The following is a 14,447-nucleotide window of genomic DNA, read 5'->3' as shown; positions in this document are numbered from 1 at the left end:
CAGTTGGAAGAGCCACACGTTGGCCAGGCCTGCAGTATATCGACTAAATGGCTTGATATCCCAGTATTTGTGTGTGGAAAATGGTCTGATTCTTGATAAGAACCTGCATTAAACCAAAAGGATCCTTACCTTACAGGAACCTTGTTAAATGTGATTGGTTGTTTGCCTGAGCATGTGATCATCTTAGAATTGCATTAACAGGTTGCAGTGGAGTCAGAAGTGTGGTCAAATGAAATGATAATCCTGTCATTCAAATTGTAATTCAAAACCAAGGAAATATTATCTTTTATTGTTTGTATGATATAATATCAGCAGCTGACACAGGAAGTAAACATGATAATGGACACAAGGATACCTGGGATAGTGTATCATGCCTGGGAGCAATGAAAAACAAATATAATAAAAGGAAAACTGGAATATAAAACTTAATGATTATGATATAATCAATATGCTAAAATGTATTAAGTGTTACCAACACCGTACCAAGGGCTGTGCAACCACCGATGTAGATTACTTAAGATGAGGTCACTCGCAAACAGAAATTTGTGTGATGAGTAATCTCGAGAGTTCTTATGTATAAACAGCACCCATTAAGCCTATGATTGTCTTTCTATGTGGATGGAAATGGTAGCAAACCATTGTCACATGGGGGAATTCAACTCTCCACAATGTCACATACTGTAGGTCACCACAATAGTAAGGAAATAAAGTAGAGATGTGCGGTTATGTTTTCCTGAAATACAAACACACCCAAACTTAGGGGTATCTAGTCCTAGTTTGTAATCACTTTGAGGTTTCGAGAATCACTTTGAGGTTTCGAGTTTAACTCCTTTCGAGACCCAGTTCGGTTCTGCTGTCAGTTCTGAACTCTGATTTAAGAAACGAAACCCTGGTTTTGGATTGCATGTAAACAGGTCCAAATTAGCTGTTTTTATCGCTTTTTTTTTTTTCTTTAAATGAATCCAAAAACTAATCCGTATTAAAATGGGTGGTTGTACCAAAATGCGATGATGAATTAGAACGAAAACACAGGGGTCCGCGCACATGTCTAAAATAAAGTATTTTGAATTGTTTTTTTAAATGTTAGTAAATGTTTGATTTAGCCCCAAAAACACGACATCTATGTTGATCGGTTATAATTGATTTCAAATTAATCTATTAAAATCAACCTTTAGTTGATTGGTTATTGGGCAGTAGGCTACAATCAGTGTACCCTAATTCATAATTAAGGATAAGCAGATCACATGAACATTTTGTTGCTATTATTATTATAGAGAAAGTAGTCAACAGATCAGACTAGTTTCTGTCTAGAATCTATGAAATAATCTGATACAAACACAGATAGTCATTTTGAAAAATTGTAAAACCCTTCAGTGGAATAAAAAATGTTACTTACAGGAAGTGAGTATATGTGACATAGGGCCTAATTCAGAGGTGGACCCTAATGCCACAACGGCTGTGACTTCTTTTGGATTTGCTGCTGTGATAATATGTAAATGCTGGTCTCAGCCTCCCCCTTGTGTAATTGCAAGCGCCGTGGTTTGTAAACCCTGAGACACCCACGTTCAATGTCCGGGGACAGTGGAAATCATTCACAGAACTTAAACGCTCCACCGTCGATGCACCATTGAGATGACCATCGACACCTGCAACACCCTAAGGCTGGTGCAGTGCCTGCTTCTGAATTTCTCTAATCATGGCCTCTTTAGCTGCGGCTCTGTGTTTGAGAATGCAGCCGCATTCACTGACACACTCTTGACACTCCCATAATACGCCCATGAGATGGCTTATTTTGTGTTCACTTCAGGCCACCTCCCAGACACCAACCAGTAACACCCATGGCTTTCCGATGCCAGCTCTATTGCAAGTGACTCTGGGCCTGATTCAGAGCCGCTCGTAAGCGGCCGCTCATTCGCTCCGAGCGATGTTCACACATCTGCGCATGCGTATGGGTCGTAATGCGCATGCGCCAGGCAGTCATTGCGGTTGGAAATTGTGCGCTCGCAAAATAGCGAGTGCCTGCTAATTTGAGTGACAGGATGAGGTGTTTGCGGGTGGTAACGGGGAAGGTGCTTGAAAACGGGGAGTGGAGATCCGAACGCAGGCGTGCCAAATGGTCAAAACGGGCATTTTAAGGGTGTGCATAATTAACAAAGCAGCGTCATCGGCCACGTCACTTGGTTGTCTCTTAGCCTGAACTGTTCGCATGATTGTGGTAGGAAAATCCAACCACAAGCACTGTGAGCAGTTCAGACGCCTTTCGATGTACTCAATTAATCTAATAAATAGCGGAGATGACGTAGGATGCGAACGGCCAGGGGGCGTCTTTACAAAATAGCGAGCGCATGTTTTGTTTGCTCACTCAGACATAGAGGCGTCATCAGACCGCAAAGAGCGAGCACTCAATTTAAATAGCCGGCCCCTTTTTCTGAACGACCGTTCGCAAATAGCGTCCGGCTCTGAATCAGGCCCTCTGTTCGTAACCGCAATCTCTGCATATTCTCAATGGTATGCATGTGCTGTAGGGGTTTCTTAGAGTTTTTGCACATGCGCTATAGCAAAAAATTGCTCAACTACGCAAACATTGTCACTGCGTCCACCACTGAATCAGGCCCATAATTTGCATCAGACATCAAATATAAGATCATTCTATAAATTTTTTGTGGTTGTTGACTTTTTAAGCATTCTTCTATAGCTGTGACATTAAGACATTGTAATAGCTCACAAGCGAATTTGCATTTCTTATTAATGTGTACAAATTGCACACTGGTGTCCTGTACATTAGCGTACAGCAGACATATGTTGGCAAGTCATTATAGAGGCAAAGATGACAGGCAGAGAGCAATAAAATATCATGCTATCAAAATTTGTGTATATGCATTTATAATATAGATGAATCCCGATCCAAAAGAGTGAGGTGAAGCAGTCAAAATTAATTTCATATTTGAGGTTAACACTTAAACCAGCTATTTTATGTTTTCTGCTTGTGATCATTCTCTGCATTTCTGTTTTCTTTTCATCATCAATCGTTTTCATTGAAACAAAATAGTAATATTCACAATATACAGGTTGATATGGTCAAAGAGGGGTTAATTCAAGAAACCCCTGCCCAGCTTTTTATAAATGACCTATGACAAGTTACAACCTATACTCACATCAGCAAAAGAGGATAAGCCATTCTCCACTTTTTTGTTTATAAGCTGTGCAACTTAAAAGTCTCAGAAGTAGTTCTAAAATATATCCAGTTAATCTCCGATAAGAGTTATGGGTTAGAGATCAATATAACAGTACTGTAAACAGTTGTTCTGGATAACAAGTAGCTAAACAATGGCATGGGATAATTACAGTGAAAAGAGAAAAAGTATGGCAAAATGTGTCCCATGCTGACCACAAAGAGATGCATGTGCACTTCTTTTTTGGAAGTAGATAATTTGTGTGTGCTCGAATGTGAATGTGTCTGAAGCCATCATAATTATGCTAATACTATAATAATGTTAATTGATCACAACAGCAACATTACTACAGTCAGGGCCTGATCAACTATTAGGCTGATCAGGCTGCAACCTACGGTTAACAGAATTTGGGGGCACCAAGAGCTCTGCCTATCTGCATCTGCCTCCATAATCCTATCACATCACATTGACTCCTGCACTGGCCATACTGCTCCAAAGTGACAGTAACTAGGGGCGACCTAGCCCACTGTTCATATTATGACCACCCTTTCTATTGGCTGCCCTGGAATTTTGGAAACACATCTCACCTGCTATTGACTCTTGCCTCATCACTCAAACTCAGTTGGCATTTCAGTTTGCTTGGTTTGTTTGTACTATATCTCCATATTTAGCATTTGAGTTTGCATTCCCTGTTCTATACGCCCCTTGATATCTGGTCTTTCTTTTTTTTTAATTGTGAAGCATTGAAGAAAACTTTATTGAGAAACCTGACAGTGAATAAAAACTGAAACACTATGGGCCAAATGTAATAGGGTGAGAGTTTAGAAAAGTGAGAGTTTCTGACACTTTTTAAACTTTGCCAATGTAATAGAGCCCAAAAACAAAGTAACAGAGCGAACTTGCATGTTTTTTTAGATTTAAAAATGTTTTCCCATTTTGAAGATAACTCAAACAATGTGAGAGTTTACTGCTAAACTCTCACATTTTCTAAACTCTCACCCTATTACATTTGGCCCTATAGGTGGTCTAAGAGGCCAAGAAGAGACTGTAACTGTTGTATTGTTGGATGAGCAGGATCGGAGTGGTATTTTTTTAAATGGGGGGCACAAGTTCATTGGAGACATTTAAAAAATAGAGCAAATTTCTAGTGACATACTGAATGTTCCAAATTAAGGTAGTCCTCTGCATTTTCAAATGCTATGTACTGTAATTATACTGGCCAATTAAGTCATTTTAGATCAAATTAACTTCAGCATGTATAGGTTCAAAAGCACCACCAATTACAAGCAGGCATGATATGGCAAAAGGGGGAAGGTATTGCATAACATACTGTAGTTGGAGAGCATGATATCTGTTTTGTGTACCTGTCATGAGAATGCTCCATGTATTATGTGTAGGTCATGAAGATGCGCAATGTATTGTGTGGCGTTCACTAGGATGCTCACTGTATTGTGTGGTGATCATGAGGAGGTACCCTGTAGTGTGTGGGCGTTACGAGATACAGATGTTTCCTCATCTAGCCTCCATGCATTAGGAGTCGTGTTACACATGTGAACAAGCAGACTTTGCTGACTAAAATGATATGCGGCATGTGTTCTGTGTGCGGTTGAGTCTGTAAAATCATCACAACCAGGGGCTGGCTGGCAACTTTTGGCCTGGGGGTCAGACACAAGTAAGTGGCCCGATTTCTCCACCAGCGCATTGCAATGGAGAAAAGACACATGATAATAGCCTCTGTAAGTAAGGTGTGCCTAATGTGGGTGTGCTTTAAATAATGTAGAGAGGTTTGCAGTGACAGCCAGATTAGGGAGCATCGCAGTGACTGCCATATAATACAGAGAGGTTCGTATGGACCATCAGATCAGGGAGTGTCGCAGTGACATTATTATGCAGAGAGGTTGCAGTGACAGCCAGATTTGGGAGCATCGCAGTGATGTGCCATATAATGCAGAGAGGTTTGCAATAACCATCAGATCAGGGAGTGTCGCAGTGACATTATTATGCAGAGAGGTTGCAGTGACAGCCTGATTAGGGAGCATCGCAGTGACTGCCATATAATGCAGAGAGGTTCGCAGGGACCATCAGATCAGGGAGTGTCGCAGTGACTGCCATATAATGCAGAGAGGTTCGTAGGGACCATCAGATCAGGGAGTGTCGCAGTGACTGCCATATAATGCAGAGAGGTTCGCAGGGACCACCTGATCAGGGAGCGTTGTAATGGCTGCCAGATAACGCAGTAATCACCAGATTATGCAGAAATCATCAGTGACCCACATATAACACAGGTATTATGAATATACAGTAGCCCTCACACACAATAATAATACCCCCCCCCACACATTCACACACATTATTACATCACCCCCAGCACCGACAGTATTAAAACACCCCCATCCCCCCAAAGATAAAAATAACTACAGCCCCCCATTGCATAAGTATTCCAACACCCCCCTTCCCTCTCAAATGTCATTTAAATATGTACACCTCCACTGGCACTTACCTGCCTGGAAGGCTGCTCTGTCTCTGGTCCCTGCGGAGCTCCAGGGTACAGGAAGAGATCACACAGACAGGATAGACCAGTGAAGGGGCGGAGACTCGTGGTGAGGGGGCGGGGTCTTCAGCAGGGACAGGAGGTGATGGATTAATATAGTCAGTCAGGGTAGGAGAGGGGGCGGGGCCTTCCGGTGAGGGGGCGGGGCCTTAGCCGGGGAGAGGAAGGAGCCCGAGGGAAGGGACAGAGGACACAGAGGTAGGTGCACAGCCCCTGCAGCGGAGCGGCCTCGGAAGGAGTGCTGCTCAGTGTGCAGCCACAAGCTACATAGGGTGACAGACAGCCTGGTAACAGGCAGAGAATGCTGCCCAGCCGCTCTGATGCTGCTATAGTCGGAGCGACTGAGAGCACTTTCTGCCTGTCACCCGGCCGTCAGTCATATGATACCGGCCCTCACTGAGGCAAAAGTCTACCGGCCCGGGGGGCATATGGCACCCTGCCCCCCGGCACAGCCCGCCACTGATCACAACGGAATGTGTGTGGAAAAGAGCCACTGTAACTGTAATGTAGCATTTCATGTACAAATACAGCTGCAGTTGAACACAGAACATACACATGCATCATATCATTTTAATCAGCAAACTATGCTTGTGCATCTTATTCACATCACATTTGCGGCAAAAAACACACACAAAGATACTCTGCATTGTTTAACGTGACTGCCGCAACAATGATTGAGGACACATCTGCACTTTCCGTATTGTGTTTGCAGTCATTAGGATGCTTTCTGTATTGTGTGATGATCAAAAGAATTTATACAGTATTGTGTGACCTTTACAAGGATGCTCCTTGTGGTCATAAGAATGCTAAATAGTAGTCAGGTGGTAGATGTTTTAATAGATTATAGCTCTTTGGCAACAATTTTCTATATATTTTATTGTATAATCAAACCCACATTATATAATCCACATTTGCACAATTTTCATCACATTCATGTACTGAGATATTATAATTGGTTCTCAATAACAAATCTTATATCCATTTGATCTTTTAAAGGGAAATGTGACCAATGTGTACCTTGATATGAACTTCATGAACACTATCATTTTATACTACCTTACTTTTAAATGGTGAATGTTACTTTGTTAGTTATTAATAGCCTGTGCAGTTACTATATTGTTTATGAATTGTGTTCTGTATGTTTGCATTTAGTTCTACCATCATAAAGCCAAACCTCCAGGCATATACCAAGCCCTTAAACTACTGTTCTCTGTAGGACTACTACAATTGCTGAGCTGGCCAAATATTTTTCAAGGTGCATTTTACTCTTATCACCCAGTACTTGGCAGTTGGTGCTTGGCTCACTTATTGTGGCACACAGTTTTACTAATGCACTCTGGTCCAATATATATATATATATATATATATATATATATATATATATATATCCAAGTCTACATTAATTCCCTTTTATTTATAGTACTGTAGGTCGGAGACATTTATGTAGACAGAAACATTACTAGTGTTTGGGACATTACTGACTGATATAACCCAAACTGGAGCTATTAATAACTATTATGGCAGGGGCTACATCTCCTACAGTGGTGCCCAATTGCAGTACATACAGTATGGCCATTCCTAATGGAACAATAACAAAATGCAAATTGAAATAAAGGTTAAGTTGTTCTTCTTTGCTTCGGCCTTCTGCATAGTTTATGTTCAGTTTTGTTCTTGGATTTTTTTCACTAGCTATCACCTCCCTTTGTAGGTCTTCGTAGACCATGACTAATGCACTTCCAAGCCTTAAGGTATTAAAGGCAATGCACATATAGTTTGCATATTTGAATGTCACATATGCCTAGGAAAGGTCAACAGACCCAACCATTTTGTGTGTGGGATCATGTACTATATATATTTCCAAGGATAACTCTATATTTAATACATTTCCCATATTACATTCCTTATATAGCCTACTCATTTTGGCCTAATCATTCTGTACTGCATTCTATTTGCTCTAGTACTTTGTATTTTGTGGCTTTAGGTGAATGAAACGAGAAAAAGGGTGGTCCAGTATGGATATGGCACAGAAAGCTTCCCCTACTACCTTCCCCTTTTCACCTCTTAGAAATATAAAACATTTTGTGTAACTTCTGATGCAAGAGAAGATCAACTCTGCTTTAAAAATACACTGTAATATAATGTTTATGGAGGTACTATTGGATTTTTATTGAGAGAGTTGTAGTAGGGTGATATGGTCAATATTGCCTCTTTACTGCTTTCTGCTTTAAGTCTTTGAGACCCTTAATACAATGCTGCAAAGCATGGGAGAAGCCCAACGTTATAAAGGATGCATTCTTATCTTACCAAGAGCAACCTATCATCAAGGAATTTTCTATTTCACTGTATTACAGTCCTATTTGTCTATACTATAATATTGGGCCACTCTGCATTTTTAATTTACAGTCAAATTCAATCTGAAGTGTGTGTGATCAGCAGGGGCTTCTCCAAAGTCTCTACTAGATGACTTCAAAGCGCCATTAATCGATCTAATCAGCCCATTTTCCTATTACTCTTAATCCTTGAAATGCATTATTACTATCCCATGCATTTATGTCATCTGATGAGTCACCTATTCTGTAAAATACTGTAGGCCAACATTTATTGAGCACAGATAGAAAACAAGCAATCATTAAATGTGCACTATACATTTTCTTTGTTTTAAGCATTTGGACTTCTCCCTATACATTTACAGGAAGACAGGTGTGGGTTTTATTTACAGGAAGACAGGTGTGGGTTTTATTTACAGGAAGACAGGTGTGGGTTTTTTTTACAGGAAGACAGGTGTGGGTTTTTTTTACAGGAAGACAGGTGTGGGTTTTTTTTTTTTTTTCGTAATAAATTATCCATTTTAGCTATGTACTGTATCAAAAAGACAGAATACAGTAAGCATATTACAAGAAGACAAAATTGACATTTGTTTTAGATAAAACATAATATATTCTACAGAAAAATGGGATTCTTGCAATACTAAGCTCAAATATTTGCCTGTGTAGATAGAGTACAGACAGATAATTAGGTTGCTTTTTGGAGATTGACCAATTAAAGGTGATTGACAAGGAAACACTGTAGCAATGGACATTCCTGTTAAAGAAAGCATTCTATCAATCGATGGAAGGCAGCCATATGCTTCTCACATCTAGTCCCTCTTGAACTAGATTTTGGCTGCTTTGGGCATTGATTGATGTGATCAGCCAGGGCACAGGGTAGAGGTCCCTAGAAGCAGCACAGTCGCTGCCCCATGGCCCTTGCTATTGGCTAGCAGGGTGCCTTGCAGGCCTCCTGCAGTCACTTGCAGCATCCACAGGATGCTCTGGGCAGTGCTGCATTTCCTAGTGTTTGTACCCCCCATTGTAATTTATTTATATGATATTCGGTCAGGTGAGGCAGAGCCTTTCCTGTCAAACTTGAGTATACACCAGAGTTTTGACTATAAAAATGATTATTAAAGAAATAATGAAAGAAAATATTATAAATATCTTGTTTGTATTATACAAATAATTTTATAGTCAAAACTATGGAGTAAAAAGTGAATGGTAGGTGAGGCACTGCCTCCCCTGTCTACATTTTACACACATCCCTGATCAAAACTCACCAAATTTCCAGCACTATATACTGCTGCACCTTTGTATAATGCCCACATGAACTCTCAGGTTCATATATGTATCTGTAAGTCTGGCTCTGATACTAGCCAGTGTCTCCCCAGCCATTTACCTCACTGCACATCACTTGCATGAACTGGGAATACTTCAGGTCAGATATTTGGCAGAACAGTTTTTAATACTTTGGGCTTGATTCAGAGATGTACGCTAACCTGATGGTTAGTGTACATCTCCGATGTTTATTGGTCTGCGCAGAACAAGTACTGCGATCTCGCTCATAGTCACCCCTAGCCTCAGCATGATTGACATGCTGCGGCATTTGAGGGGCAGAGCAAGTATGTGGAAAGCTACCAGTTTGGGAAATGGGGGCATTTCACCCCCATTTTCTGGAAGGGAAGAGGCCAGGGTCTGTATCAGTGGATTCAGATTTCCTGACCTCATAAGTGACCAGGTACCGGCCAATTGAGCAGCCATCGCGAACATTGGTTGCGATGGTGATCTGAGTCAGCGTCTAATTGTTTTATGCATTCTATGAAGGATATCAACAGAATCTCAAAGAATAGTTAGGTAGTTAAGATGAGTTGCCACCTTGACTATGACAGTGTTTTGTTTTTATTTAAATCCGTGTCCAATGGATTTTTAATTATATATTTATTTTTTTTAACAACATGCCTTTTGCAGTTTCATTTTTTTTCCACAACCTGAACTTTTTACTTAATGGATTTTGATAAATGCAAACATTTTACAAGACTTTCATGATATTCACAGTTTTTGAACTACTTCACTTGTTAAGAAGATCAAATTCTCATCACTGGAAGTATCCTTGCCTTGCTGTTTCTCAAATATAATAAGCACCCAAGGAAATGTAACTCTGCCTGACCTACTTTTCTGTGTAAAGGAATATTATACAACAGCCATACTGTACATATTGCTTCATGATGACAGGAAAAGAAATGCAGTTATTCACTAAACTGTAAAATTAATAATAATTTGGTTAGGTTAGTTAAGTTTTAAAATGTACAGTACCAATCTCAAAATGTTTACTGGCTAATGCAAATGTCCTCACAGAATCAGGGTATGTTAGGATGCTATACGATACTATATACTATAAAATATATATATATATATATATATATATATATGTATATGTAGATTTGTATGAAGATTGTATTCACAAATGTGAATATTTTTTTTACATATATTTCAGGACCATACAGTAAGTGTTAGAATGCAATTCAATGTTCAATAAATGTCATTTCATTTTATTATACATATGGGCATATTTTCTCATTATTTATGATAAATGATCACCTCATCAGTGCTGTCTGTTTATAGTTTATTGGATACACTGCAGGTCTGATATAGTGCGGGATACAATGTGGGTTGGATATAACAATAGTGCACTTATTGTGTCAGCAGTGCAGCGATGCCGGTGGTGTCCTCAGTGCGCAGATGTTGGTGGTGTCGGCAGTGTGGGGTTGTTGGTGATGTCCTTGGTGTGGGAGTGTCGGCAGTGCAGGGGGCAGCAGAATGAGGGTGTCCTGGCGGTGTCCTCAATGTGGAGGTGCCAGCGGTGTCCTCAGTGAGGGGGTGTCAGCAGTGTGGGGGTACCGGCAGCATCCTCAGTACGAGGGGCTGCAGTGTCCTCAGTGCAGGGTGCCAATGGTTTTGGCAGTGCAGCGGTGCTGGCGATGTCCTCAGTGTGCGGTTTCTGATGGTGTCGGCAGTGCAGGGGTACAAGGGGTGTCCTCAGTGCGTGGGTGCTGGTGGTGTCCTCAGTGGGAGGGTGCTGGCAGTGCAGGGGTGCCTGCAGTGTCCTCAGTGCATGGGTGCCGGCAGTGCGAGGGTGCTGGCAGTCTCCTCAGTGCAGGGTGACTGCGGTGTCGGCAATGCGGGGGTGCTGGCAGTATTGGCAGCAGTGTCAGTGCGGGGGGAGGTGCGGCATCTATCTTCCATTTCCTATGTCCATTGAAGTCTACAGGCAAGTGCTTATTGGCTGAGAGCTGTGATAGATGGCTCTCTAAGCCAATCAGCGGCAAACCCATTGAATTCATTGGGACCTTGTAAAATGGCCGCTCGAGGCAAAATCTCGACGTTCGGGTGGGCTCGGTTCCCTGAGAACCGGGCCCGCTCATCTCTAGTCTGAACCTGTGGTTGGACTGCCGTAGTAGTCTTTGTTTGCTCACAGCGAGTGGAAGATCTTAGTTTGTTTAGTCATAGTAAATGAGGAAGGCGTGTCTGAGCTTACGTCAGAGATGTGTGATTGAATTTTGTGTTAAACTTGGAAAAAGCTGAAATGATACTCGTGAAATGTTATGGCAAGCATACTGTTCAGAAACAATTAGCTGTGCTGCAGTATTTCTGTGGTGGAAGCACTTCAAAGAGGGTAATACATGACTGACTGATGAAGCGCCTTCTGGGAGACATCCACCACGGTTACAAATGTCAACATTGCCAAAGCCGTGGATATGTTGCAAAGTGACAGAAGGTTAACTTTATCAAACTTTCGGCTTTACTATGCATCTCTTTTGAATGGTTTCAGCATATTGTGACCAGGGCCGCCGACAGCAGCGCTGGGTCCAGGTGACGGGGTGTGGCCTAATTGTGGGAGGCGTGGCCATGCCCCCTTAGAAAAAAACAAAAGTAAAAAAAATCATTTTTGTAGCACCGCGAAGCAATCTACTGCACGTCTATGAATCGTTGTTGAAATGCTGCAAAAAATGTATCAAATGTGAAGGACACTACTTTGAAAATGAAAAATGTTCAGATCCTGTGTAGTCATCTCATTCTGAATAAAACATCAGTCTCATTACTTTTCAATCAGCCCTCGTATATAGATTTCAAAATCTGGCTGCACTCCAGTTTGTGTAATAGAAAAAAAAACTTTATTGAAATTTGTTAGCAATGGTGTTTCTTCGTTGCTGACATTTTTCAATAACGGAATATAATAAATATATATATATTATATTTTTTTGCATACCGCCCAATTACAGAGGGACAGTCCCACTTTTAGGACATTGTACCACCTGCAGCCCACAGTGTCCTGCAGGCTGGGAGGAGCTTCATTGGGTACTCTGTCGCGCATGCGCTCGTCATCCGCACTGTGACAAGAGAGGGTGGGGCTGCCCCACAGTTCCCGAAGCTGTAGAAATGACGTGCAGCTTCACCCCAAAAATATGCTCACCAAGGGGCGGGGCTGCGTGTCAAACATCAGGGAAGGTCCAAATTACTGCCTTGTTCCGGGTGACAAAAATCCTATGATAAGTGGGCTGTCATCACTCCTAACTCTATATGGTTACATTGGCTGAAATCACTTGTGAATCTTTTGGCAAATTAACTCACAATTCTGTTTGATTCTAGGACATTAAACACCTGAAAAAGAGGTAATAGCACAATAAATGCATGGCGGGAGAGAGATCCATGAGAATGAGGCTATTAATCTGGGAATAAAGCAGTCTGTGGTACCGGTATTTATGAGGGTGTGATGACTGTCAAGGACAAGAGGTATAGCATAAACCTTGATGCACAAACTAAGCTCATTCTATGGGTGTACCTTTCCCAGTACTGAAATGCACCAAGGAAGTGAGTAGCATGTGGGAGCAATTTGATGTGAAGAGAACCCAGCTGGTGCATGAAGGGGTCCACCGTGGGAATGCAATGGAAGGGGCACATAAAATAAAGTGTGCAATGCTATTGGAGAATATGGCCAGCTGCCGAAGAACATATGTCCAGCCTATGATTGACATGAGTGTTCAGGGAAAGCAGCATTTTGGCAAATACAATGCATGCATTGGATTGTATACCAGTGTAACCTGTGGTTCTCAACTGGTTTTAAATAACAAGTTCCAGCCTGCAAGCTGGAAGGACATGCTGTGCTTTGTAGCTCCAAAGCATTGAAGAGCCAAAGGGCACTGATAAATGTAGTGTCATTGACTGAAGACCACCTACCTTTTTAAAGCATTTATTTTGTCCTGTCTCCTTCACCTTTGAGACTTATCTGGAGCAATGGAGTATAGTTCTCCAGTGCTGGTAAACTGTGTTGTGAGCCAGAATCCTGAGGAATTCAAGTTCAGCCAATCATGCCTCATTCTTTTGCATGCTGGGAGCCACACTGGAGCTGCTGTGGTGTACTAATCATGGCTCAGAGCATTATGTCTCAGCACCTTCATGGATTATTATATTAGATGCCGAGAGAGGGAACATCTCTGACCAGTGGGAGTGGTCAAGAAATGAGGATCACCAGTGAGATCCAACAGGAGGCTGACTGTATAAAGCAAGGAGGAGATACTGTATGTCTGTGAGACTATGGGATAAAGACCATGAGCAGTATGGGAGTTCTGGAATGGCAGGAGATACATTTGCAAAAGAGAATAATGAACATTGTTTTGCTTGCCTGCCACGTGAAGCCACTGACGTACACTCTTCAATCAAGTCTTGGGTGGAGAGGTTACTGCAGCCCAGCTAGATTTGGTAGGTGCCTGTGGGCCCTCTACACATATCTACAGACCACCAGAGAGTCTGGAATTAGGGCTGTTGCTGTGGTAATTGTGGCCACTAGGCCCATGGCTCTTATAACTTCTGGGGGTTAGGCCCATGGCTGGTCTGAGGCCAGACGCTGATATCACCAATATATGTAACCTGTGATTTCTAATAAATCTACCATACAACTATGTTGGGAGTCCAACTTACATTGCACTTTTACTTCTGAATGGGAATGTATTTATAGTAAATCATTTCATATTTCTAAGTGTACTAACTACCACAGTGAGATGCTTGTCAGTTTGCTTCATAGACTGTACCTTACTCTGAATAAATTGCATAAAATGTGTCATCTTGCTCAAAATATTGCTGGGGTCAATGATCTGAAGAATGCGCTCTTTTTTATATATTTAGTATTTTTATATTTAAAGTTTTATAAATAAAATTCACAAATTTCAAAAAAAATATGTACAAAACATTTATGATGTTCAGGTAATCTAGAATAGATATCTATTAATAGAATAGATATTGTGGTAGTATAAGTTCTGCCATAATACATGTACAATTCGCATGGAGAAGACTTTGTTGGTGAAAGTCAGGGAGTCTTACCTCCAAAAGAGTTACCAATAGCAGGGTTATAGGGCA

At 41.4% G+C, this 14,447-nt stretch overlaps 1 long non-coding RNA gene across 1 annotated transcript in view; it reads left to right on the top strand.

The window, feature by feature from the left end:
• Positions 1 to 14,088, top strand: part of LOC148517847 (uncharacterized) — a 75,976-nt gene extending 61,888 nt beyond the window's left edge. Inside the window, exon 3 of the long non-coding RNA XR_015879247.1 lies at positions 12,684 to 14,088. This is a non-coding gene — a long non-coding RNA (uncharacterized LOC148517847). The remainder of the gene's footprint in view (positions 1 to 12,683) is intronic.
• Positions 14,089 to 14,447: the final 359 nt, after the last annotated feature.

The sequence above is a fragment of the Taudactylus pleione genome, unplaced genomic scaffold (assembly GCF_031769625.1).
Source record: "Taudactylus pleione unplaced genomic scaffold, aTauple2 ptg000207l, whole genome shotgun sequence".
In the NCBI taxonomy this organism is placed as follows: Eukaryota; Metazoa; Chordata; class Amphibia; order Anura; family Myobatrachidae; genus Taudactylus; species Taudactylus pleione.
This window is presented reverse-complemented; position numbering and strand designations above follow the sequence as displayed.